The sequence below is a fragment of the Peromyscus maniculatus genome, chromosome 4 (genome assembly GCF_049852395.1).
Source record: "Peromyscus maniculatus bairdii isolate BWxNUB_F1_BW_parent chromosome 4, HU_Pman_BW_mat_3.1, whole genome shotgun sequence".
In the NCBI taxonomy this organism is placed as follows: domain Eukaryota; kingdom Metazoa; phylum Chordata; class Mammalia; order Rodentia; family Cricetidae; genus Peromyscus; species Peromyscus maniculatus.
In genome coordinates this window covers 119,291,170-119,316,517 of record NC_134855.1, presented here as the reverse complement: position 1 = coordinate 119,316,517, position 25,348 = coordinate 119,291,170, and the positions used below count along the sequence as shown (strand labels likewise).

The following is a 25,348-nucleotide window of genomic DNA, read 5'->3' as shown; positions in this document are numbered from 1 at the left end:
ACCAACCTAAACCCTTTCCAAGCAGTGTAAAGAGTGATAATCCTACCTCTCCTCCCTCTGTAAACAATGCTCCAGAAAAAAATACAAAGTACCCGTGGAGATTGTGTGACAGGGGAACATGGCCTCTCTATTTTGAAAAGGGAACCAGGGTGTGGTGTTATGTCTATAGTCCTTGCCCTACAGACAGCATGAATTACTACCTAAATCTCCTGGATATGTAGGATGATAAGGTCAGTGAGGATTTTGTTTCAGGTGAGATCACGGAAGGGATGACAAGGCAAAGCCTCCTTGATCAACCTTATCTCACTTGTCCTATCAACTCACCTTTGTTTTGTCCTCCTGTTGTAACTCTTCTAGTGACCTAGCCCTCAACTTCACACTTTTCCCAGGAAAAGAAAAAGGCTACAGGCTTGGGAACAATGATCGAAGTTCTTTTCTACTTACCTTTAAGGATAAATCAGAGTGTGGCATAAGTGCTTGCTTACATTTTTCTTACTCTTTACTATATACTCAATGACAAATGTTTGCAAAATGACTCATTTAAAATGTAAAAGATGTTTGAGAGAAAACAGCTGAAGATGCTTCGAAGTAACTGTTAAAACGTAAGGGCTATCACCTCAGTAAATGTTGAACTTTGAGTCCAATATTGTATACCAATTATAGCTTATCAGAGCTGACAAATCAGATATGCTTGGTAACTGAAATGGTCACATGTGCATGGCTGGAGTACAGAACTAGATGATCCAAGGGAGACCCAAGCCTGCATCCTTTACCTCCTTAGGAAGTGCTGTGATTCTGTCAATCTTCCAGACACAGTTTTTCTCAGGCCCTCGCAGTCTACCACTTCTCTCTTCTATCTCAGCTACTGCATTGTCCTACCATCACTTTTGTAAAATGTGGATTTCAAGGACAAGTAGAGCAACAGTGGAAGACTCAGAACTCAGAAACTATATTCAACAATGAAGTAGGGGCAACATAACTTGAAAATACAGCAGAAAAGCTGGTTGTCTTCACAAAAGCTTATGAATGTTCTTCTAAAGCAGGATGACAGGGCCCTGAGCCCTCCTGCAACTCATGATCTATTCTAGTTTTCCTATACACAAGCAGCAAGTTCAACCTCTCACTTCCTGGTCCCCATCACTTCCACTAAAAATGTTACAAGTCCCTTTTGTCTTCTTCTGATTATTAATCACTAAAGGTTTAAAAGTAGATTCAACTCGGCTTCTCTTAGAAGTTGAACATGAACAAAGACACTTTGAACCAGAAAAAAAGAAAAGAAAAGAATGACAACATCCTTGAGGCCAACCTCTCCCTTAGGGAAGAAATAACCAAGGCTATTAAGAAGGGTGTAAGTCTTGTTAATAAATAACTTGTGGTGTCTTGACTTGGCCTGACACAAGTAGCCAGAGCTTATTATTCTAGATGCCAGAAAAACACAAGCCTTCTCAAGACAAGACAGCAGTACTTCAGAAAATAACCAGCTTGCTTAGTGTTATTGCCTCTGAATTAACCAAACAGTATCTTGGGAACATGGAGAGTTTATAGGCACTTAAAGCATGCTGTAACCACTCTTTTTATGCCCAGTTGTATAAGCATCAAGGAGAAACAGTACTGTGTGTGTCTTTTCTTTGACTACTCAAAATGTGATCTCCTTTACTTAAAAAAGTGAACTCTATGACAACAGTTGAACATCAGCCTAGTATATATAAAGCTCTGGGCTTGAACTCCAATATCACAAAATAACTATAAACTAACAACAATAAAATCCCATTATGACCACCACCAATACCTAAAAGCAAACATACACATTTCAGCAAGGAGCCAAACAGCAAAGGCATTTCTTAGATAGAAGAGAAAATTCTTGAATGCAGTAACCAGGAAAACTCATCAAAGTTTGCAGATCAGCTAAAAGTATATTGTGAGGTTCACTGCTTTTCAACTCAGCCTCCTCTCTGCCTTGAATACAGAAGTGACTGCTGGAGTTCCAATATGTTATTTATGACCACAAGTCAATACTGAAGACAGAAATCAGGTACTAACTATTAAATATAACAAAGGAGCCTAGATTCCTAACAGCACTGGATTTCCCATGTAAGATATGGTCTGACTCTTGCTGCTATGATAATAATGATGATGGTGATGATGACAATGATGGTGGTGGTGGTGGTGGTAGTAGTGGTGGTAGTGGTGGTAGTGGTGATAGGCAGAAGCCTAGTGTTATAGTTAAATGCTATTACCTAGGAGGTAGAGGCAAGAAGATCATGAATTGAGTTTGAGGCCAGAATGGGCCACAAAGAGAGACATTCTCTCAAAAAGATGATAATAATAATCATAAAATGAACAACAACCACAAAAATACTGCACTAAGAAATGCGAACGATCCAACATTGGTTTAAGCTGCAGCAGTTTCAGGAAGCTTTCACTTATATCATTCTACAAAGTAGCGGCGCAGGGAACTGCATGTGAGAGACAGTTTGAAGAGGGCTGCCTGCACGGCACCCACCATCCTCTGCCCTAGCCACCAGTCTTCGGGGGGCTTTGCAATATGACTATTTGAATTCATCTCAGCACAGTGAAGCATTTCTTCTTATTCCTAACTCTGCTTAGTGGTGGTTTCCATGCTCATTTAAAAAGAGTGGGCAGACACAGGACTTGGTAGGCTGATGCTCCAAACAGAATAATTAGCCCAGCGCAGGCCCTTCCCTTCAGAGCAATAGTTGGCATCAGTTCAGAATTTTAAAACAACCACCGCATAGGTCATACATATAATTTGTGCATATATGTATATATGTAGGAAGGCGCATAAGAAACAGCAGGGAAAGAGACAGTGATATTTTTTATTTTATATATATAATTTTTTATTTTAGCATGGTGCCATGTAAAATGAGGATATAATTGAAAAGACAACTAAAATGTATGTAGTCCTTTTCTTCCAAGTTGAAAACGCCTTTTACAAAAATTTGTAGTTGAATTTTCTTTCTTCTCAGAGAAGTGTGTCACAGAACATCCCTGGCCCCAGGCTCCATGTTCTCATTTGTAATGATATATTGTATGTAAAGTTATATTACCCGCACATGCAATTTCCCAACTGCTTGATGCCTGATGTCACAAAATTATAACTAAGAAAGGCTGTTACATCTACTGCTCTGAGGCACAGGGAGTATTATTTCAGCAACAATGAAAGTGTATAATAAAGGACTTTAATTTTAATGACAGCTTGAGTGCAAGCTGTTAGAAAAATCGAGTGTATGTTTTCCTATCCAGGTAACCCAATCCGGACTCCCCTCCAAACGGCATCCTTTTCCAACTTACCTTGGATTTTAATTATTCAATTTAATTCAACAAGCATTTATCAAATGCTCACTCTATGTGAAGCACTACAATGGATTCCATAGCAATTGAACACCAACACTTGTACTTGGGGAGGTCACAATCTAGTGAGAAAGAAAGATGCCTGTTTAAACAACTTTAATAAAAGGCATCTTCCGAGAAGTGCTGAAATGAGGCTAAATGTAAGTGCCATGAACAGCAGAGAGAGTTGTGGGAAGCATCTTGGAGGAGGAGGATTTTGGAGAGGCACTGCTACATGAATATAGAAGTGGCAAAACACCCCAGCAAAGGCACCTAACCTCCAACCTTATAAACGAACAGGCAAGGATGCTGGGGCATGCTAAGAGGCAAGAGAGTGGACAGACATGACTTCAGAGATAGCTAGTGTGGAAAGAAGAGGAGGGTACTTTAGCAAATGTTGCTGACTGATTGGACCTAGGATAAAGGAAGGAAGTGTCCAGTCTATTCAATATGATTGATTTCTTATGTGTTCTCTCTTACGCAGTGTTGCTGATTTTTTTTTTCAGGACCTTACTCACATCCCTTTGTCTATACCACTTCAGTGCCCAAAGGCTGGATTGCTAGAACCTTCACATCATTTTCCTTCTTTCTTCCTTCCCTTCTCCTCTTCCTTTCTTCCTTCCTTCTTTCCTTCCTTCCTTTCCTTCTTTCTGTCAATCCATCCATCTTTTTTCTTTCTCTTTCTTTCCTTTTTTTTTTAACCTAACTGCTTTCTCTTACTTTCAAAACGTGCTTTGCTCAAGAACACAGGAAACCAGAGTACCAAGAAACCATTTCCAAAGAGACCAGTGCTTTGAGATTACTAATTAGAGTTAGTGTATACATAACATCCTCCTTTGTCCTGGAAGGTGTATTAACTCTCTGTCATTGTGACAAAAAAAATAAATAAAAAGTCAAATGAGGAAAGGTTTGGGCTAACTCAACATTCACAAGTTTCCAACTATAGTCTCTATTGCTCCTGAGTTATGGTTCAAAGTATATGGTAGAGAAAAATCCCTTAATCGTGGTGATTATAATTATTAATATTGATTGATATTATTTGTCAACTTGGCAAGATCCAGAGTCACACAGGAACAAGCCTTTGGCTATGCCTGTACTGAATTCTCTAGATTAAGTGAGCGAACCAGTGTTACTTTTCTGTTGCTGATAAAACACCGTGATCAGCACAACTCAGAGAAGGAAGGGTTTATTTGAATCTACTGTTCCAAAGGTTAGGAGTCTGTCCTGGTGTGGAAATAGTAGGCATGATGGCAAGAGTAGCAGGCTGAGATCTCACAACCTTACCTTCCAGCAAAAGCCAGAAAGAGAAAAGCTGAAATGGCCTAAGTCTAAGCTTGAAAACCCTAATCCAGCCTTCAGTAACACACTTTGTCCTCCTAAGCATCCACAATCAATGCCACTGAGGACCAAGTATTAAGATGTCTTAGATTATATGGGATATCTTGTTCAAATCACCATACTGAAGCTCTGGGTGTGTTTATGAGAAATTATATAGATTAGGTTGATTGAAGTGGGGAAACCTACTTTGACTGTGAGTAGCACCATCTTATGGGCTGGAATCCTAGACTAAATAAAAAGGAGAAAGTGGCTGGGCGGTGGTGGCGCACGCCTTTAATCCCAGCACTTGGGAGGCAGAGGCAGGCGGATCTCTGTGAGTTCAAGGCCAGCCTGGGCTACCAAGTGAGTTCCAGGAAAGGCACAAAGCTACACAGAGAAACCCTGTCTGGAAAAACCAAAAAAAAAAAAAAAAAAAAAAAAAGGAGAGAGTGAGCTATTAGAATTCAATGTGCCCTTCCAGATTGTGGATACAATCTAACCATTTGCTCAAGGTCCTGCTGCCATGCCTTTCCCAGCATAACAGCCTATTCCCTGAAACTATGAGAACAAGCAAACCCTTTTTTTCTCTAGAGCGCTTTTGTCAGGGTATTTCATTATAGTAACAGAAAAAGAAATGAATACAGTAACCAAGACAAGGAAAGAAAAAGAATGGCCAGAGCCTGGCAAAATATACTCTTTAAGAGTGCACCCAGCAACTTCCTCCCTTTAACAGTGCCTAATCCTTCAGTGTAAACCACTTTTAACAATCATTTCAGGTATGAATTTATCAATGAACTAATATATCAATGAAGTTTAATCTACCCTCATGATCTAGTCCCCTTCAAACACTGCTGCCTTCATCAACTTTTGGGGCATACTTCAATTTCAAACTGTAACAGGTAGGTTACAGGGTGAAGTAAATGTTTCAGGAGGACTACCAAAGCTGCCAGCTAGATTAAGCTCTGGTTGCCAGAGTATGTAAATTTCTAGTAAATTCCTTGAAAATGGACTTCCTTTCTTTCTCTACCCTATTTTCTTTTTTTTCTGGGAACAGCTGTCCCCCCCCCACCTACCCACCCCCCAAACAAAACAAAACATAAACAAAAAACACAGCTGTTTCTGGGAGCAGCTCCCTAGTAAATTATCTAACCTCAAAACCTTTAAAAAAAAATCTCAGGATCTATTATTAGAGAATCACCACTGAAGACAGCTAGAATAGGTGATGACAATGTGTAAAATACATGTATAGAACTACACCTACACGATGAAGGGGAGAACTCATCAAGGTGGTTTTATCACCACGCCTCTCCAACACTTCTTTGAAAGTCATGATCAGTGTGAAGAGAGAGAAAGCAAAACTGCTAAGAGAGTAGATTATGGAGAGCAAAGATGATACACTATTACACCTATCAGTATGAGAAATACCTGAGGCAGACCACAGCAAAAGCGTCATTTACTGAGTTGAGTGTACACTTCTTAAAGTGAGAGCTATATAACATTCCAAAGGAAAGGCTATACTTGAACAAGCTCTATACAGCTTTTACTTCTAGGATATTCACACAAATCAAAAGAGGCTTAAGGAAAGAATAGTAACTAATATGATCCCTTGAATAGTAATGCATTATTAGAAACACATAAACATTCAACATAATTCTGTTGAATGATGCAACACTTCAATGGCTGTATTGGGTAGAAGAACATGTGAAAACCTCCTCTGAGATGCCTTCCCTGGCTACTCTGGCTCTTACCACTCTCCCTAGATTAGGAAACAGATCTTGCCTTGCAGCTTGACTTTCTCGTAGTATGCATTACTGTGTCCTGTCTTTTAAATTAGACCATAATTCCCCCTAAACAGAATCCCCAGTGGTTTGCACAAAGTGCTGTGGAAGCCTGGTTTTCTAGGGCTTGAAAGTGGGGCTCAGGAAATTTCTGAGTGAACGATCTTGAGAAAAATGTGTGGTGGAAGTGAAGGAAGGAAAGGAAAACCAAGCCAAGAAAGAAGCCAGCTTGTGAGTCAGTCACCTCACAGAGAGCTCTGAAACAGATGCGATTCCAAGTCATCAAAAAACTGTTGTGAAGGAGGTGATCCTGTGATAGGTTTGCAATTAATTAGTCTGTCAGATGGATGGCTTGGATATAGGCATTCCCTACAGCCCTAGCTATTACTCAGATCATTGTAAGCATGTAGGGGAGATGTCACGAACTAGGACAAGATACACTAATGCTACCAAGAAGATTTCATGTTGCTTCCTATTCACTTATTTCTTTTCTGGTGTTTTGTTGTTGTTGTTCTTGCTAGATATATTACCATCATTTTATAACACCGGGATATATGTGTAGTGATCAATGTAGTATCTAAATAAATGAGTACTTCACAGTTATACAACTTTTCTCTTTTCCCAAATCACTATAACCAAAAAATAATTTTACTTTATTGACAACTCCAGTCATTCTATACAGTTTGGTGCTGTTTACAAATTTGAAGGATATGGTATCTTGGTTTCAACACACAAAAGGAAGACGATTTAAGGAAGAATCAAGCTGATACAAACCCAAGGGAATAACAGTATTGAGAGAAGAAACCTGAAAACAAATGCTGAGGAATTGCACTGCATAAAGTTCTGTATTTTCAAATGGAGTCACTGGGCTTTTTTCTGACTGAATATACAGACATGCCTATACGATACTTTAGAATGATTTCCATTAAGCATTACTTTTTAAACATTTTAGTATTTGAATTGATAAAATTGCATTATCTTGGAAATGAGTTTCTATATTCTACATTCTGTGAACATAGTCCATCACCAGCGTTTGAATAGATTTTGACTGACTAATCTAGCCTCATGCTGCTGTGGGTACTCCTAAGTTTCTTCATTGCTATTAAGTCACTGGTAATTACACTATGAATCATGGTAATTTTAATTCCCTTTTATTTTTTTATTTCTGAAGACAAAGAGGCTCATGTGAACATGGAAGAAGGAAAAAAGGCTGCCTATTTCAAAGGGAAAAATAGTATCTCTTCTCTGAAGACCTTTTTAATGTTGGGGACTTTTGATAACAAGCTCCAGTTTGACTAGACTTTTAAATTTAATGTTAGAGCCATGCCTTTGTCTCTTCTGAGCCTCAGTTTCCTCCTATAGAAGCAAACAGTGATACACACCTTACAGGGTTAAAGTGAGAGTGAATGAGGTCAACTCGCTGCCTAAAGAGGGCCTGGGCCACAGCACCAGCAGACTGCAGGCTGCTGATGCCATTTCTGAATCATAGGCACTTAAATACAAGCAATATGAGTAAATGCAGAATACAAGAATCAAATAGTCACTGTGGTTATTGAAGCTATGAATATTAAAGTAGAATATCTGTAGGAGATAGTGAGTTTCTAACAAAAAAGAGAATGTGATGATTAGTAAGGTTTCCAAAAATCTATTATTTACTGACCTACTAAATATTTAGTCTGTTAAGGATAATTAGAGAAAGTCAGATTTTATTTTCATCAAATCCTTATCAATAACAATCTATAATAAGAAAATTGAATTATAGTGTACACTTCTACTTGAATTTCCCAGTTAAATTCAATGGGGAGCGATGGGGGCTGTCGCTAGGTCACTCAACACCTTGTGCTGCCATCTTGTCTTGAACACCAGGGTGGAGGAAGGGCCTGCATACATGAGGAAGTCCAGAGACCCCTTCATGGCATATGTGTGGCAGTTAGGGGAAATACAAGTATGATTTTGGCATATGAATATGTAGCTACATGAAGACCAATACAATCTTTGCATGAGTGTTTCAAAAGATAAAGGGTACAATGTGTTTAAGACAGAAAACTTGAGGAAGGATGGATATATATATATATATATATATATATATATATATATATATATATATTATAGGGAAAGCTGAAACCAAAATTGAGAACAGCAGATTAGATAATCATGATTCTGAATTTTAAAAAGAATTAAATTACCACGGACATGCTGTGAGCAGCAGATTGCTCTATGTACACTCTGAGCTTGGAATGGAGACATCTAACAATTTTTACTAGAACACATCTGATGAATTTTCTCTCCCACTCATAATCTTGTCTACACCAAAGCTGACTCTAATGCATTGGGGTTTGCAGTGGAATGGATCCTGTTTAGCAAGCTAACTTTATTTTCCTTGTTATTGTTTCACAGATAAAAATGAATTTTAGAATAGACAACAGCAAAAAAAAATCAACACTGTAAATCGGTATATTCCATCCTGGCTCTTCTTGACTTATTTTGCATGCTAGATTTGGCTCCTTTTATTTTTTATTTATTTGTCCATGGCATGGTGCACATATGATGGTCAGAGGGCACCATTTTGGAGTCAGTTCTCCCCTCCAGCCCTCTGTAGGCTCTGGAAATCACACTCAAGTTGGCGGGCTTGGAAGGCAGGTGCTTTTCCCTGTTGAGCCACCCTGCCAGTCTAAGGTTGACTTTTTGACCTTCTATCACTAGATGAAGCACTTATATTACATGCTCTTTTAAGTAAAGTTCCCATACCATCATTCAAGTGTAACAGTAGATAATACAAGGAATTGAACACCCAAACAATAATATTTTTTATCAACTTTAAGCCCATGCAAAGTGAGGAAATTGCAAAGGTGCACCCCAAGTCACTTTGGGTGTACCTTGCAGAGCAAGGTGCTGAGAGTTCTCATGTGATTCCAATGGGACACAGAAAGAACTGGTAATACTAAACTCATCTCTAAAGTGTCATAAACGCCATACTTTCTCCCCCTAGCTGAGATCCTCCTGTACTCACATTTGATCTGAGCTGAGCAGTTGTCTTGGTCAAGAATTAAACTTGAGGATCCATTTTACAGATAAGGCCACTAAATGGGAGAGAGTGGTCTAGAACATAAACATGCAAAAATATAGATGGGTAAAGATTGGGAGGTGGGGCTGGGAAACAACGTTGGTGATTGATCTAAGCTTGGCTTGCCTTTCTAAGGCACCAGAGTTGAAAAAGCCATGGCGCAGTCAGTGCTTCTACCTCACAGACTGGAATTAGAAAACTTTAAGGCACATTTGTAATGTCAGTTCTTTATGGTTTGCCTGCTGTTTAATGTCAACACGCAGAGCCCCACTTCTATGCCTCGTTGGTAATGGGAAGCAGTAAAGCCTCAGATAAACCTTCAGTGAAAATGCCTGCCATTCGCAAACTTTGGGAATTTGAACAAGTTACTCACCATCTCTAGGGCCAAGTTGGGGGTGGGGGTGGTCAGGTTTGATGGTAAAAGGACAGCTGGCAAAGATTTAGGATGTAATGGGGCACACATGAAACCTCAAGCTTTGCAGATACTCAACCCATTATTAGAACCTTTCCTCAGCCCCACTACTTTGTGGTTATAGCTCAACTTTCTTCAAAATACAGAGGTTTTTAAATGGTTCAAATTAATGCAAGATCTCATTTTTATAACCTGTTTTTTTTTTTCTCTTTGGAGATGAAATTGGAAGCCACCTTGATAAGCTGAAACTGCTTAAGGTATAGAGTATATCAGTGTGGAAACTGGCACATTCCTTACATTAGCCATCAGACATATCTACGGTTTCAAACAAGTTTTTCTTTGCCTTTTATGTTTAAACAGTATATTATGGAATTTCATGCCTGGGTCCACTAGTTACCTAATAAGTTATTTTTTTTTTCTTCTTTGTTCTCTGGCGCCACCAAATCCCATATTTGTGTTACTTAATATACAGCTTACTTGTGTGGTCTCTAAGAATCCAGCAACTTTCAGACTTGTGTCAGTTTCCAAGAAAGCATTAAAAAAATAAATTCACAGCTGTTGAGACTGCCATCATAACGTATTAAGACATGAAACAGAAGCAGAGTTACAGCTCTCAAGCCTCTCACCCACATTACAGGCCAAACCCTGAGCTCAAACATCTCTAAGGGGTCTCTTGCCTACAAGGACCAGCCTATACAATAGATGCAGTCTGCTCTGTTGGGCATTTTAAAAATAGCACAGTGAATAAAGAGAAATGCTTGGTAAGTAGACAATCGTTTTGAATGTCTCAGGATCCTGCCAATTGGAATATAAATTAATATTCACATTTTGGATAAAATGTTAAACATAAGCATATTATGATGTACTCAATAATCTAAAACCTAGGTAGATGTTCAGAAAATTTATTAATGTGCACACCAAAAGGAATCCATAAGAGTGTCAACAGAACCCCTATAAGCTAGAAACTGCTAGTGTCTACTAACAGGGAAATGAACTAGTATAATCACATAGCAGAATATGAAGAGCACTAAAAATGAAACTACTGCCATAGGCAAAACATGGAACCTCAAAGACATAATGTTGACTCAAAGAACTGAGATATAAATAGCCACAACTATATGGATCTATTTATAGGAATTTCAAAAGCTGGCAGAACTAATCTATGAGCCCTGGACACTCTTCCTTGTGGAGATAGAGTGAATGGAGGAATGTGTTGCATTGCAACTGGCTGCTGGCTTCAAAAAAATGTTTAGTTGGTAAAACTCCAAGTCCAACACTTGGCATATGCACATCCTACTATGTGTATAACAGCCAGTAAGTGTTTCAAATATAAAGACTAACATGTATACCTTCCTCACAAAAAAATCTTGCTACAAAACATGGCAAAACCCTCAAATATGAAGGAGAGATCTATCAGGTTCATCATGTGAATATGATCACAATTTCAAGCAGAAATTCCAGGAACTAATTCTGATTTGAGGCCAACTGGGTCAATGTTTTTACTGCATGTGGCATTATTATTATTACATCTATGTTAGTCCAGTCACAGTATTGAGGTCCCTTTCATTGTCTATTTCATCCTCACCCCAAGACCTCATGTTTTGCTACACTTTCAATTTTGCAGCTATGGAAATTAATGGTCAAACATACTGAACTACTTGTATCAGTTTATTAGAATCCTCAAGAAATGGATCATCACTTAAACTGGTCACCTATGTACCCTTGATTATAAACTATAAGAGCAGTGACTATGCAAATCGACTATAGTAAACCCCTGTCTCTTGGTGTCAAAGACATCAATGGTTTGCTCTGATGATCATTTTTTCCTGGTGGCTTCAGGTTTGTTCAGTCCTTGTTCCTTATTCAATTAAAAAGACTCTGTGGGGAACCCATGGTAATATACAGCTTTCCTCTCTCCCACACACATGTGATTAAGTTCTATGAACCCAACATCAAGGCTGTCTGGCTGGCTGGACTCCAGGGACTCATTGTAACTATGATTTGCCTATTGGAATTGTCCAAGTGATCACAGAGTTAACACAGTCTCTTGCTTACTTTTAGAATTTTCAAAGGTTGAAATGAAGATAGGTGTCTTCAAAATTTCAAAATAAGCCTTAGGGTGTTTTTTTTTTTCTTTTTCTGTTCTAAAATGGTGCTAAGGATCAAACTCAGAGCCACATAAATACTATATATATATATATATATATATATATATATATATATATATATATATATATATATCACAGCATTAACCTATATGTCCAAACTCCAGGATTTTTTTCTCTATGGAAAAATATAATAATTTGTAATCAACATTGGCAACACAGTAGTGGTTCATGGAATAAGGAGTAAAAAGGTCGCTTTATGTTTATACACATAGTTTTTAGAGATATAGACCTTGGTTCAAACCCCAACTAAGCTCATATTTTAACCTAATAAAAGTGAAAAATTATTTCATTGAGACAAATGAGTGATCCTGAAAGCAATTGGTCCTTCTTTGTCATGTGTTGTACCTTTTCACTAGTGACAACTACATACACACACATGATTTGGCATATTAATTAGTAACATCATAAATTCTTTACAGACAAGTATCCAAATGCTCTCCTCTAGAGTCAAAAGTCCATGATTTCTTGGCTTGCTATTAGGTGTAGTACAAAGTTTTAGTTTTGGACATTTTTCATTTTGTTTTGTTTGTGTGTGTGTGTGTGTGTGTGTGTGTGTGTGTGTGTGTGTGTGTGTGTGTTGTGGTAGCACACAATCATCTAGAGAAGCTGAAGATTACAGAAACACAGTAAGTGTGAAAGCCAGTACAACACGCAGGTGGAATGTCATTCTCCTGTGCCCTCAAGCAGTGCTTGTTTGCAGAATCTGACACTTTAAGGTTAATGAACTCTTACCACTACTCACTAGAAACAATACTAATCTTGCAATTCATAGTCTTCTCTTTGCCTTGAAGATCATCAGAGTTGTGCAGACTTCCCTTATGCTTTATGTGACCTCTTAAAGAAGGAGGCCTTTAGAAAGAACTTAGCCATGAGCACAGCTATACTGGGAAAGCTAGCTCCTGGCTGAATGCAAGAAAACTCAGTTCCTGGCTCACTGGTATCTAATGGTGTCTAATGCCTTACTTCCTCATTACATTCTCTTGCCTAAACACAGAGAAAGTAATTAGACCTTGAAAATGGTGATGAAAAAGCACATATCCTGAGATCAAGTACTGCTAGCAGACTATTAAGGAGTATCGTCACCCTGTTGGAAAATTTCTCAAAGGTTATAGAGCACAGTTGAGAAAAACTAGTTTACAAGTAAGATCAGCAAGTGCAGCTTTTCTGAGGGGAGGTTCCTAAAAAGCTGCCCCTGTTTCCTTAACCTTACACTAATCACTATTTCCAAGGTATTTACAGGCTATTTCCCCAGGATAGCAGGAACTTATACTTTACTCTAGTACGGGGACAAACCACCAGCAATCAAATACATTCATGTTTTAAAGATAACACCTACAGTCTACTAAGATACTATTAGTTACGTCCAAGAGATCTATGTCAAAAACAGATCAAATATAGTCCTTAGGTTGTGGTTCTAATGGATACACATTAGGGCATTAGGATGGAAGCCTGAGGAAATGGCTCAGTGGTTAAGAGTTATGACATCAGACAACTCACAATCACCTGTAGTACCAGTTCCAGAATCTCCCACATCTTTGAGCCTTCAACAGCACCAGCACACATGATGTATGCACACATACACACAAATTAAAAATAAACTTACAGAGGGAGATAGATAGTTCACTGGTTAAGAGCATTTGATTCTCTTATAGAGGATCCAAGGTCAGTTCCCAGTGCCTATAGCAAGTGGTTTATAAACCATCTATAAGTCCAGTTACAGGAAATCCAACACCATCTTCTGAACCTACACATGTACATAAAGTAAAATGTAAAAATATTTCTTAAAGAAATTTTTATGAAATCTATACAGAAATATAGGTGTAACCCCATAAGCATATTACAATTAGGGAACAAGTTAATAATGATGAGACAGTAACTTTCTATGTCTTAACTAACTACTCTGTGGTGCTTTATTAGTAACAAATTAGATATAGCACCATAATTAATTCCAAGCTTACTGCACAACGAGGCCCATTATATAGAGTATATAGAGTAGAGTTATTCAGATCTGAGACAATTACATTAGTCAAAATTCACATTAATTAGTCACATATTACAATAAAAAATCCAGTTTTGCTTAACTAAAACTCTACTGTAGAGTATGCTTGTCTACTGTTATGTGACTATATGCATCCTAGGAGAACCTGGAAGACGCTGAGGGTGTGGATCTTCCAATACTTGGAGCTCCTGTTGTCATGACTACAGCTTATGAGAAGTTTGAGACAGAACCACCCAAACTCTTACGATTCTGAGGTAGAGCAACTATAGATAATAAAAACACACAGGAGGGCCGGGCAGTGGTGGCTCATGCCTTTAATCCCAGCAGTCAGGAGGCAGAAGCAGGCGGATCTCTGTGAGTTCGAGGCCAGCCTGGTCTGCAGAGTGAGTTCCAGGACAGCCACCAAAGCTGCACAGAGAAACCCTGTCTCGAAAATCCAAAAAAAAAAAAAAAAAAAAAAAAAAAAAAAAAAAAAAACCAGGAGGAATTTTAACTGGAGACTGTAGAGACAATGTAGAGACAATTCCCTAGGTAAAATGCTTGCATACAAGAAAGACACTCAGTTTAGATCACCAGCATCACCTGAAAGCTGGGTCCAACAGTGTACATACATAACCCCAGCACTGGAGGTGCATAGATGATAACTAGATATTCAGAGCTTGCTGGCTAGTCAGACTAGCCAAATTAGAGAGCTCTAGGCTTGGTGAGGTTCCTATCTCAAAGAATGAGGTGGAGAGCCATTGGAGAAGACACCTGATATTGAGCTCTGAACTCTACATGCATGTAACTGCACAAGAATGAACACAATGCACACATTTAAGAATTTATGCACACATGCACAAACATGCACACATACACAGACTCTCTGAAATAAAAAGAAACAAGTTTAACTAAGGAAGCAAAATGGCAGAATTTTATACATAGACAACTGTAAGATATTGGTGAAAGAAGTATCTGAAGACACAAAAGGGAAGGTGCCAGGCATTCATGAATTACAAGGATTCAAGGCTTCCTGCCCAAAGTAATCTCTAGGGTCAATGGCATTTCTATCAAAATTCCAATGGCATTTTCCGGAGAAATACAAAAGCAGAGTTAAGATTTGTATAGAACTACAAAATACTTGATTAGTCAAAGCAATTTTGAGAAATCAGAACAAAGCTGGAGGCATCAAATTCCTGATTTCAAACTCTATTGCTCATCAGGAGAAACGGCACTGCCATAAAAAACAGCGGGCAAAACAGGGGAAACACACGAAGGGCTCAGACATAGACTCACATGTACCTGATGAGCTGCTTTGACTGGCATACAGAGAATACACAATGAGGAAAGTACAGTCCATCTAAGAGGTATTCAGAAATATGTCTACCTAAGGAAAAAAAAAACTGGATGCTTGTTTTAACCACATATGAAAACTAAGTTTAAATCTATTCAAGACTTAAATAAACCATAAAATATTCTAGTCATAAAATTTAGGGATATCCTGGGCATTGGTCTAGACAATGAGGTTTTTGGTATCCCACCAAAGGACAGGTAACAGCCTTAAAAAAATAAAGTGTAACCTCAAAATAAAAGGCTTCTGTTCCACATGGGGCACTGACAACACACTGGGAGAAACATATATAAAGCCTAACATGTGAAGAACTCACAAAACTCCACATACACAGCAAATGTCCAATTAAAAAAATAGACAAAGGTACTGCAAAAACATAAAGATGACATAAGAATGGCAAACAAAGAATATTTGGTGCTGCTAAAAATTGAGGTCAAAACAAAGTTCATTCTTACCTTTGTTAGGATACATATAACCAAAAAAGATGAAGGATGAAACCAGTAAAGTAACTCAGAAGGTAAAGGTGCTTGCCAAGCCTGACAATCTGAGTTCAATCCTCAGGACACACATAACAGCCAAGAGATTCCCACAAGTTCTCCCCTGACCTCCATATGCAGACTATGGCGTAGACAACATGCATAGACATTAGCAAGCAAGTAATCCAGGAAGTAAAGAAATGTTGAAAATGGTGGATTATGGAAAGTGTTGGATAGGGTACAGAGCAAAGGAATATGTGCATTATTGGTGGCGATGGAAGTTAGGAGTGATTTTAGGGAAAACAGAACAAAAGATTGCCATAAATGACAGAACTGATGGCATGCTGATTAAACAGTCACACTTCACATATTAATAGCCAAGGAAAACAAAAGCAGTATCTTAAGATATCTGTCACCCGTGCTCATTGCAGCATAATTCATGAAGTCATCAGAAATGAAAACAGTCTGAGAATCCCCTGAGATATAAGTGAGAAACACATATATAGAGACCGAAGGATAAAGGGGATTGTCATTTAGTTATAACAAAGAGGTAAATATTGTCATCTATGATAACAGAGATAAGAATCCAAAGGACATCATGCTAAATGGATTTAGCCAGACATAAAAGACCAATGCATGGTCTCACTTCTATATGGAATCTAAAATCCAAGTTTATGGAAAGGGAACATAAGAACAAATGATTGCCAGGTGCTACTAAGTGGGAAAATGAGAAAGTTTTGGTTAGCAAGAACCAAAATGAAGTGTGAAATGATAAATGTTTGTTGCTTCAAGTCAGTACATTGAGGGAATAATTTATTATACAAAAATACTTAATATATTTATCTACATATTACATTCTATCTCTTCTATGAAAGAAGCCTATTTGGAAACACAAATTTAGCTACTAAAAATGCAATCTACTGGGCAGCTAGATTTGGACCAAAACCAATGGTTGTTGCAATGGACTGTCAAGAGGAATTTTCAGAGAAGATTAATTTGATGTTCTGTCAATATTCCTATATTGATAGTCTATTTGACAGTTGTAAGTTACAACAATAGTTCTTACATTCGGTGTGAAAGGCCTGTAATCCTCTTGACCTGGGTGGGCCCTACCATTTCTGACTTGCTAAAGTAATGTGAGAAACTCTGCCTTTGTACCTGTTGTACAACAAGAACAAGTATCTACTCTGAATCTAATCTTGGTCATGTTTCTCTTACCTGCACTCAGACAATCTTTACTAGAAAAGCTATATTCTATTTTATATAATCTGGGGAGATCTGACATACCTCCTCTTTTCATTCTCCATAAATCATTTCCACTGTCACGAAAAGGCATAATTCACTATAAAGAGTATTTAGAATCAAACTTGATCTTTTTTTATCTCCTGCTTTATTTATATTGTTGATATGGCTACAACATAACTACTACAATGAGACAATTAAAGCAGCCAAAGAAAAGGAAGGCAATGGGGAGGATTAACAAAATGTAGAAACAGAAAAGAAAACAATATGGAGGAACATAACACAATACATTAATTGCACTGAATTGCACTCATCACCTCATATATTTGAATGGTTCTTAGTTGGTGGAACTAGTTAGGAAGGATTTTGAGGTGTGGCTTTGTTGGAGGAAGTGTGGCCTTTGGGGAAGGATGTGTGTCACTGGGGTGGGCTTTGAGGTTTCAAAAGCCCATGCTAGTTAGGGCCAGTCTCACTCTCCTTTGCCTCTTGCTTGGGGGACAGATGTAAGCTCTCTGCTACTGCTTCAGTGCCATGTCTGCTTGTCTTCTGCCATGTGTCCAAACATGATGTTCATGAACTCAGCCTCCGAAAGTTGTGAGCAAGCCTCCAATTAAATTCTTTCTTTTATAAGTTGCCTTGGTCAAGGTGTGTCTTCACAGCAATAGAAGAATAAGTGGTGGTGAGAAGAAATGAGTATGACAATGGTTAGAATAATCTAAGCGTTAAAGCATAAGGATGTTTTCTATCCCTCTAGTGTGTCTGTGCCTTTTACACTATTGAATGCAATGAGATGTCTGTTAGCATGACATAAATGTGTCCTACTGTTTGAACTTCTCTATTAAGTAGTAAAATCCCAATCTTAATGTTTTGATAATTGTATTTTTGAAAGAAGATAGGTGACAATGAATAGAACCTTTGAAATCACAGTGACTGGGAAGGTTTTAGTTAATGCATTACATACATTAAAGAGGTGTTTAGCACATACAGTTTTGTGTGTATGTACAGGAGAGGGGAGTATGTATATACTTGTATTCCAAAGAAAATAAATATTAAATAAATCATTCCACAAATATTTTAGAGTTTAGCATATTGTGACAGTCTGTTAGTCTTTGCTAGATAGTTTTATCCACAAGCTAAAGTCATCTGATAGGAGGGAAAATAAATTAGGAAAATGCCTCTATAAGATCTGGTTGTAGGTCATTTTCTTAATTGATGATTGATGGGGCAGGGACCAGCCCACTGTGGGTGGTACCATCGTAGGGCTGATGGTCTTGGGTTCTATAAAAAAGCAGGCTGAGCAAGCCATGAGGAGCAAGCCAGTAAGCTACACTCCTCCATTGCTTCTGCATCAGCTCCTGACTTCAGATTCTTGCCCTGTTTCAGTTCCTGTCTTGATTTCCTTCAATGATGGACTATGATGTGGAAGTGTAGGGTAAATAAACCCTTTCCTCCACAAGTTGCTTTGGTTATAGTGTTTTATCAAAGAAATAATAACCCTAACTAGGACAGAAGTCATACTGAACTTGTCACATACTTAATAACAGAAATTACACATTGAAATTCCTAAAGTTCTTTACAAGACATTTGTAAAAAAAAAAATGACTTTTTTGTTAAATATATATATTCACTAGAAAATTCACTTAAGTCACACAGTGGCCACAATGCCTACACTCTTAAGCAGGCATGGTTATTCCATTCCCTTCTTCAGACTATTATATGCTGCTATGTGCACATTACATTGAAGGAAGAACTTAAAATTGCAACTGGATATTCCAGCATTACTTCCTTGCAGCTAACCCATGACTCTCAACTGTTATCCAAATAGCATACTAATGGAAGAGACTGAGCACTAAATAAACCAGCCAGAAAATACTCTTGCCTAAAGGAATCCTTTAGGATAGGAGTTGAAAAACATCAACATCTCCCAAACAGCTCAAGCTTCAACACAAACTTCTATCTCAAAAGGTATCAGGGTCATACTGCAGAGGGTATGAACATATGGCAGGCCCTGGGAGAATGATATTGGTCCATTCCAGAGCTACATGTAAGCCACCACATCTCTACATTAAATGGGTCCCTTTCCAGGGCAAGGAGCATCCAAACAGGCCCTTCCAGATACAGTAACAGTTCTTGGTAGATACTGGTACTGCCTCTTAGAAAATGGAACTCTCTGGCTGTGCTGAGAGTGTGGTATGGCTGGTACCTGGAGGGACATTGTATTAGTTGGATAGTCTGGAAAGTGCTTTGGTGTCTGTGTATGTGTTGGCTTGTTGACATCTAGTAGTCCAAGGGCTCCCAGGCAATAGACTCTTCAATGAGACTCCCAGAGACTTAACTCCTTAGTCAGTCTAACAAAGATGGGTAGCAGGGTCAACAAGACACCTAGCAGAGGGAGATCCAATATATATTTCATGTCTAATATATTTACCTCATTTATAGACAATTAGAAATGCTTCTGCTCCTCAATCCTCAAATGATTTTGGTTCTTCTATTTTAAAAATACCATCTGCTTAATACTTCCAGAAACAATGATAGCCTGGTGTAGTGCTTGAATTTTCATTTCACAAGAAATTAAAATTTTTATTCATCAAAGTTGTGTAAGTCAGGATTCTCCAGAGGGAAACGATAAGGAATTGATCACATAATCACAGAAATTGAGATGCCCTATGACATCTGATTTATAAGTTGGAGACCCAGCAAAGCTGGTGTGGTTCTTAGAAGTGAAAGGCTGAACTCCAAGACAGGCAAAGCACAGCAAGTTCTCACTTCCTCCACACCAGCTGGGGAGAAATACTGAATGTGGAGGAGTTGTGTCCTTTTATACCATTTTCTTTGCATTTCAACTACTTACATAAATACTATATATTTGAATATCTAAATTTAATTATGTATTCATATTGCTTACAACTGTTTTTTTCCACGTAGTAGTCTATGAAATGTTCATGTCAATCATTTACCGTATTAAGTTAAAGATGTGTATGGGTTATTTTCATTATATGTATGGACCATGTGCATATCTAGTACCCCTGGAGGAAAGAAGAGGGCATTGGATCCCTTGGAACTGGAGTTACAGAGAGGTGTGAGCTACCATGTGTGTGCTGAGAGTCAAACCTGAGTCCTCTGGAAGAGCAGTAAATGTTCTTAACTACCAAGCCATCTCTCTAGCCTTTGTAGCATCAATATCAATTAAATATCTCCTTTTTATAAAGTTTTCATAATTTCATCTTGTAGCCCTTCTTTGGGGCTCTTAACTTTCTCTACTACATATAATCCTGATTGTTTCTTATGGCTCATACTTTGCTCAAGCTTGGCTGTTAGAAATAAGTAACTTGGCTTGCAGAGTCAAGGCATTTGTCATGAAAGCCTATTAATCTGAATTCAAACACAGAACATAGAAGAAAGTGAACTTCCAGAAGTTGTCTTCTGACCTCTATATTTCCATCATAGCAAGCATGTGCCTGACACACACACACACACACACACACACACACACACACACACACACCCTATTTATTAAGATAATTTTTGCCTTTTTACATATAACTCAGTTATTAAAAAAAAAAAGCAACACTGGACCTTATCTTGATTCTTGGATGCTTCTCATGGGTCTTGAAAGTAACTTCAAACCAGATGTGTGTGAGAGTTGATCCACTATAGTGAGAATAAAATAATTTTAAAGCTAAGGAGTCAAAGAGACCCTGAAACTACTGGTAAGCATTTTGACAGATTCAAATTAGACGACCAACTAGACTGGATACACACAGGGGTAGGAGAGTTAAACCTGAAAGCTGACAGGTTTTTAAAGAGTGATGCATCATTGTTCTGGTTTAAAGCAAGAAAATTATATGAATAATTCATCCCCCAACAGAATAAAAAATGTTTTTACACTTTCAAATAGGTGTTAAAATGGGAATTGTTTTGCCAAAAGTAAATAAGTGGGGTGTAAATTTTTCTTCCTGCCAAGACTGAAGAGATTCCACATCATAGCTGGGTAAGGAAATAAGATGCTCTACCAGAAAATGGTCCCCAGGAGCCACCTCTATACACTAAGAAACTCAGAGAAAACTCTGGCTCCTCACCTAATCAACTCCATTTACCACTTATACTACATGAAGGATGATGAGCCTGAGACCATATTTTCACCTTTCCAGTTGCATCAAGGGGGTCATTTCCTGATGAAAGAAAGCAAGCCCTTTTGAAAGCATAACAGTTCTCTCAGAAGGGCAGTCTCTGTGCCATATTCAAGGGTTATTTTTTAAATGGAGTCTCAGATCTCATTACTAACAATAAATGAACAACAAGGTCTTAAGATCTGTCTTCTCATTCCGGTCAAACAGAAAAGACCCTTTATTTTATTCTTGAATTAAAATTATCAAGGAGACTGGTTTAATATTTGCTATTTATTTAGTGAAGTTCTGGGTGCTCTTTTAGTTTAAGTTTACAAACTTACAAGAAGGAACTCAAGAAATTAGACATCAAAACGACCAACAGTCCAATTAAGAAATGGGATATAGAACTAAACAGAGAATTCTCAACAGAGGAATGGCTGAAAGACATTTAAGGAATTGCTCAACATCCCTAATCATCAGGGAAATGCAAATCAAAACAACTCTGAGATACCACCTTACACCTGTCAGAATGGCTAAGATCAAAAACACTGAAGACACTTTATGCTGGAGAGGATGTGGAGCTAGGGGAACTCTCCTCCACTGCTGGTGGGAATGCAAGCTTGTACAACCACTTTGGAAATCAATATGGTGCTTTCTTAGAAAATTGGGAATCAATCTCCCCCAAGATCCAGCTATACCACTCTTGGGCATATACCCAAGAAATGCTCAATCATACCACAAGAGCACTTGCTCAGCTATGTTCATATCAGCATTGTTTAGAATAGCCAAAACCTGGAAACAACCTAGATGCCCTTCAACTGAAGAATGGATAAATAAATTGTGGCACATATACACAATGGAATACTACTCAGCAGAGAAAAACAATGACATCATGAGGTTTGCAGGCAAATGGATGGATCTAGAAAAAAAAATCATCCTGAGTGAGGTAACCCAGACTCAGAAAAACAAATATGGTATATACTCACTCATATGAGGATACTAGATGTAGAACAAGGATGACTGGACTGCTACTAACATCACCATGGAGGCTACCTGGAAAACAGGACCCCAAGAAAGACACGGGGATCGCCCAATGATGGAGAAATGGCTGAGATCTACATGAACAACCTGGACATGAGTGGAAGCAATGAAGGGTGAGGGTGGAGGGAAAGAGAGCCTGTGGAGATCCCAGCTGGATCAAGAACAGAGAGGGAGAACAAGGAATAGGAGACCATGGGAAATGAAGACAACATGAGAAAAGGAAGAAACAAAGTGCTAGAGAGGCCCACAGAAATCCACAAAGATAGCCCACAATGGACTGCTGGCAATGGTCGAGAGACAGCCAGAACTGACCTACTCTGGTGATGGGATGGCCAAACACCCTAATAGTCGTGCTAGAAACCCCATCCAATGACTGAGGGATCTGGATGCAGAGATCCACGGTTAGGCCCCGGGTGGAGCTCTGGGAGTCTAATTAGCGAGAAAGAGTAGGGTTTATATGAGTGAGAATTGTTGAGACCAAGGTTGCATAAAGCACAGGGACAAATAACCAAACGAATGGACCAAATGAACCAAAGGCTGAGGGGCCCCCAACTGGATCAGGCTCTCTGAATAGGTGAGACAGTTGATTGGCTTGATCTGTTTGGGAGGCATCTAGGCAGTGGTACTGGATCCTGTGCTCATTGCATGAGTTAGCTGTTTGAAACCTGGGGCTTATGCAAGGACGCTTGGCTCAGTCTGTGAGGAGGGGACTGGACCTGCCTGGACTGAGTCTACCAGGTTGGTCTCAGTCCTCAGGGGAAGCTTTGCTCTGGAGGAGGTAGGAATGGGGGATTGGGCTGGGGGAAAGGGGAGGGGGGCAGGAGGGGGGAGAACAAGGGAATCCATGGCTGATATGTAGAACTGAATGGTATTGGAAAATAAAATAAAAGGAAAAAAAAAGAAATAGATTTTTCTGGTATTGGTGTTGTCCTTCTAGTAACATATGCAATAGAGTATTCTCTTTTTTTACTGTTTGCTTGGTTTTTGTTTCATTTTTGTTTGTTTGTTTTGGTTTTTTTTTTTTGTTTTTTGAGACAGGGTTTCTTTGAGTGTCCTAGAACTAGCTCTGTAGAGCAGGCTGGCCTTGAACTCACTGAGATCTACCTGCCTCTGTCTCCCAAGTGCTGTGTTTAGAGGCATGCACCACCACCATCCAGCTCTGAAGTGTTCTCTCTCTCTCTTTTTTTTTTATCCAGAATCAACGAGGGTTATTGGAGAAATTATTTTGGCCACTCCATGTAGTTAAAAGGATATTTATTTAATGGCGTAACTCACAAATTAAGTAATGGGTAGGTCGCAGGGTCTGGGGAAGGTGTAACGCAGTCCAGCGGTATTCTCCGGAGCTCTGCACAGTCAATCTGCACCGGTCAGCGTCCCGGCACCGATAGCACCCAGAGAGAGCGCTGACCCATCCAGCTCTCCGGTCCCCCGGCTCCTTCGCCCCGCCTCGTAGGCGTGACAGTTGCCAGAGTCTCAATGGGGGTTGGAACTTCCAGAACCAAGCTGGAATGGCTACCCACTACAGAGGGTTCCAATTTTTGATTAAATTCTTTCCTGGCGTTTAATGTTCCGGGCCAGCCAATTAGGCTATGCCCTGCCATAGCATCAGCTAGTGCAGTGACTGACAGACTAACCTTGTTCCCTTCTCTCTTTTCTTCTCTTTGTCTTTGGGATTTTTTTTCTTTATTAAGAAATTTTCTACTCACTCTACATACCACCCACAGATCCCACCTCCTCACTCCTCCTATCTCCTAGCCCTCCCTCCCAAGCCACCCCACATCCCCACACCCCCCAAATCAAGGTCTCCCATGGGGAGTCATCAGAACCCAGCACACTGAGCCTAGGTAGGTCCAAGCCCCTTCCCTCTGTACCAAGGCTGCGCAAGGCGCCACACCACAGGCACCGGATTCCCAAAAGCCTGCCCATGCACCAGGGATGGATCCTGATCCCCCTGCTCTCTTAAAGAAGAAAGGTCTACTATATCTTTCCAGAAACTTTGATTTCACACAGTCCATTGGAGAGCAGGAAAATAAAGCTATTATCAATCCCCACCATAGAAAGGCAATGGTTATAAATACAACCTCACTGGATTTTCAACATCCACAGGAGGTTATTCAGGTAGGTGTACTTAGCCCCTATTTAACCAAAGAAGAAACTGAAGGTTGCTGAAAATGAACAAGTTCTGAGGGATGGAGCAATAAATAGTGAAGTTAGGGTCACATGCTCCTTACTATGTTTTCTTCAGGCAAATTGATGCTGGATCTCTTACCTGCCAAGACTTGGAACTAAGGGTCTGCTGGGGCATTGCTTCTTCCCTTGAATTTCTCAAGCTCTCTGGTGCTTCATTACCATCCTATTATCTAGAGTAGATTGTAGCTAGTATTACTCATTAAAATGGTAACAATACAATCAATCCCTGGATCATATCTCCCAACTGTACAAGTAAGTTTTTGGAAAACATTTGGGTAGCAGAGTTGATATGGTCTGAATACTTTGTGTATATTCTTAACAAATCTCCACTTGTTTTGAGTACAGTAACAACCAAAGAGAAAAGAAAAGGATCCTGTTATCCTTCATATGCCATTGTGACCCCGTTTCTCCGGACTGACAACAAACACACACTTCAACTTAAAGAACAAGTTCGTCATGATGGTAGGGCTAATTCAATCTGAGTTACCTGGGTCTTTGGTGTGCAGTGTTTTGAATAGAAATTTTCAATAGCAAAACAAGCAATTACATTTTTCTTCTCCCTATACCTACTGAACTTGAGATGTGCTTCAGCAAGAGTTATTTCCAGCTATTACCCTCAGAATTATTGGTTAACCTTATTGCATTTTTGGAGGCTTCCTATCCTTCCATGGTAAAGGATCTCTACTGATCTATAATTGATTTATGGACCTTATCCTCTTTTTCTTGCTAGATATACAGGCAAGTGAACACTGCCAAGTGTTAAAAGGAAAATTTGATGGAACTTAAAAGTGTCCCCTTACCAGATGTTCCCAAGACTATCCATTTGATTTCCCCTTTTAGCCAATAATAATAACTATACACCAGAGTAGAA

At 39.0% G+C, this 25,348-nt stretch overlaps 1 protein-coding gene and 1 pseudogene across 4 annotated transcripts in view; both read right to left on the bottom strand.

The window, feature by feature from the left end:
* Positions 1 to 25,348, bottom strand: part of Macrod2 (mono-ADP ribosylhydrolase 2) — a 1,982,629-nt gene that overhangs the window by 1,244,380 nt on the left and 712,901 nt on the right. The window lies entirely within an intron of this gene.
* On the bottom strand, positions 19,203 to 20,515 carry LOC102906834 (hypoxia-inducible lipid droplet-associated protein-like; annotated as a pseudogene).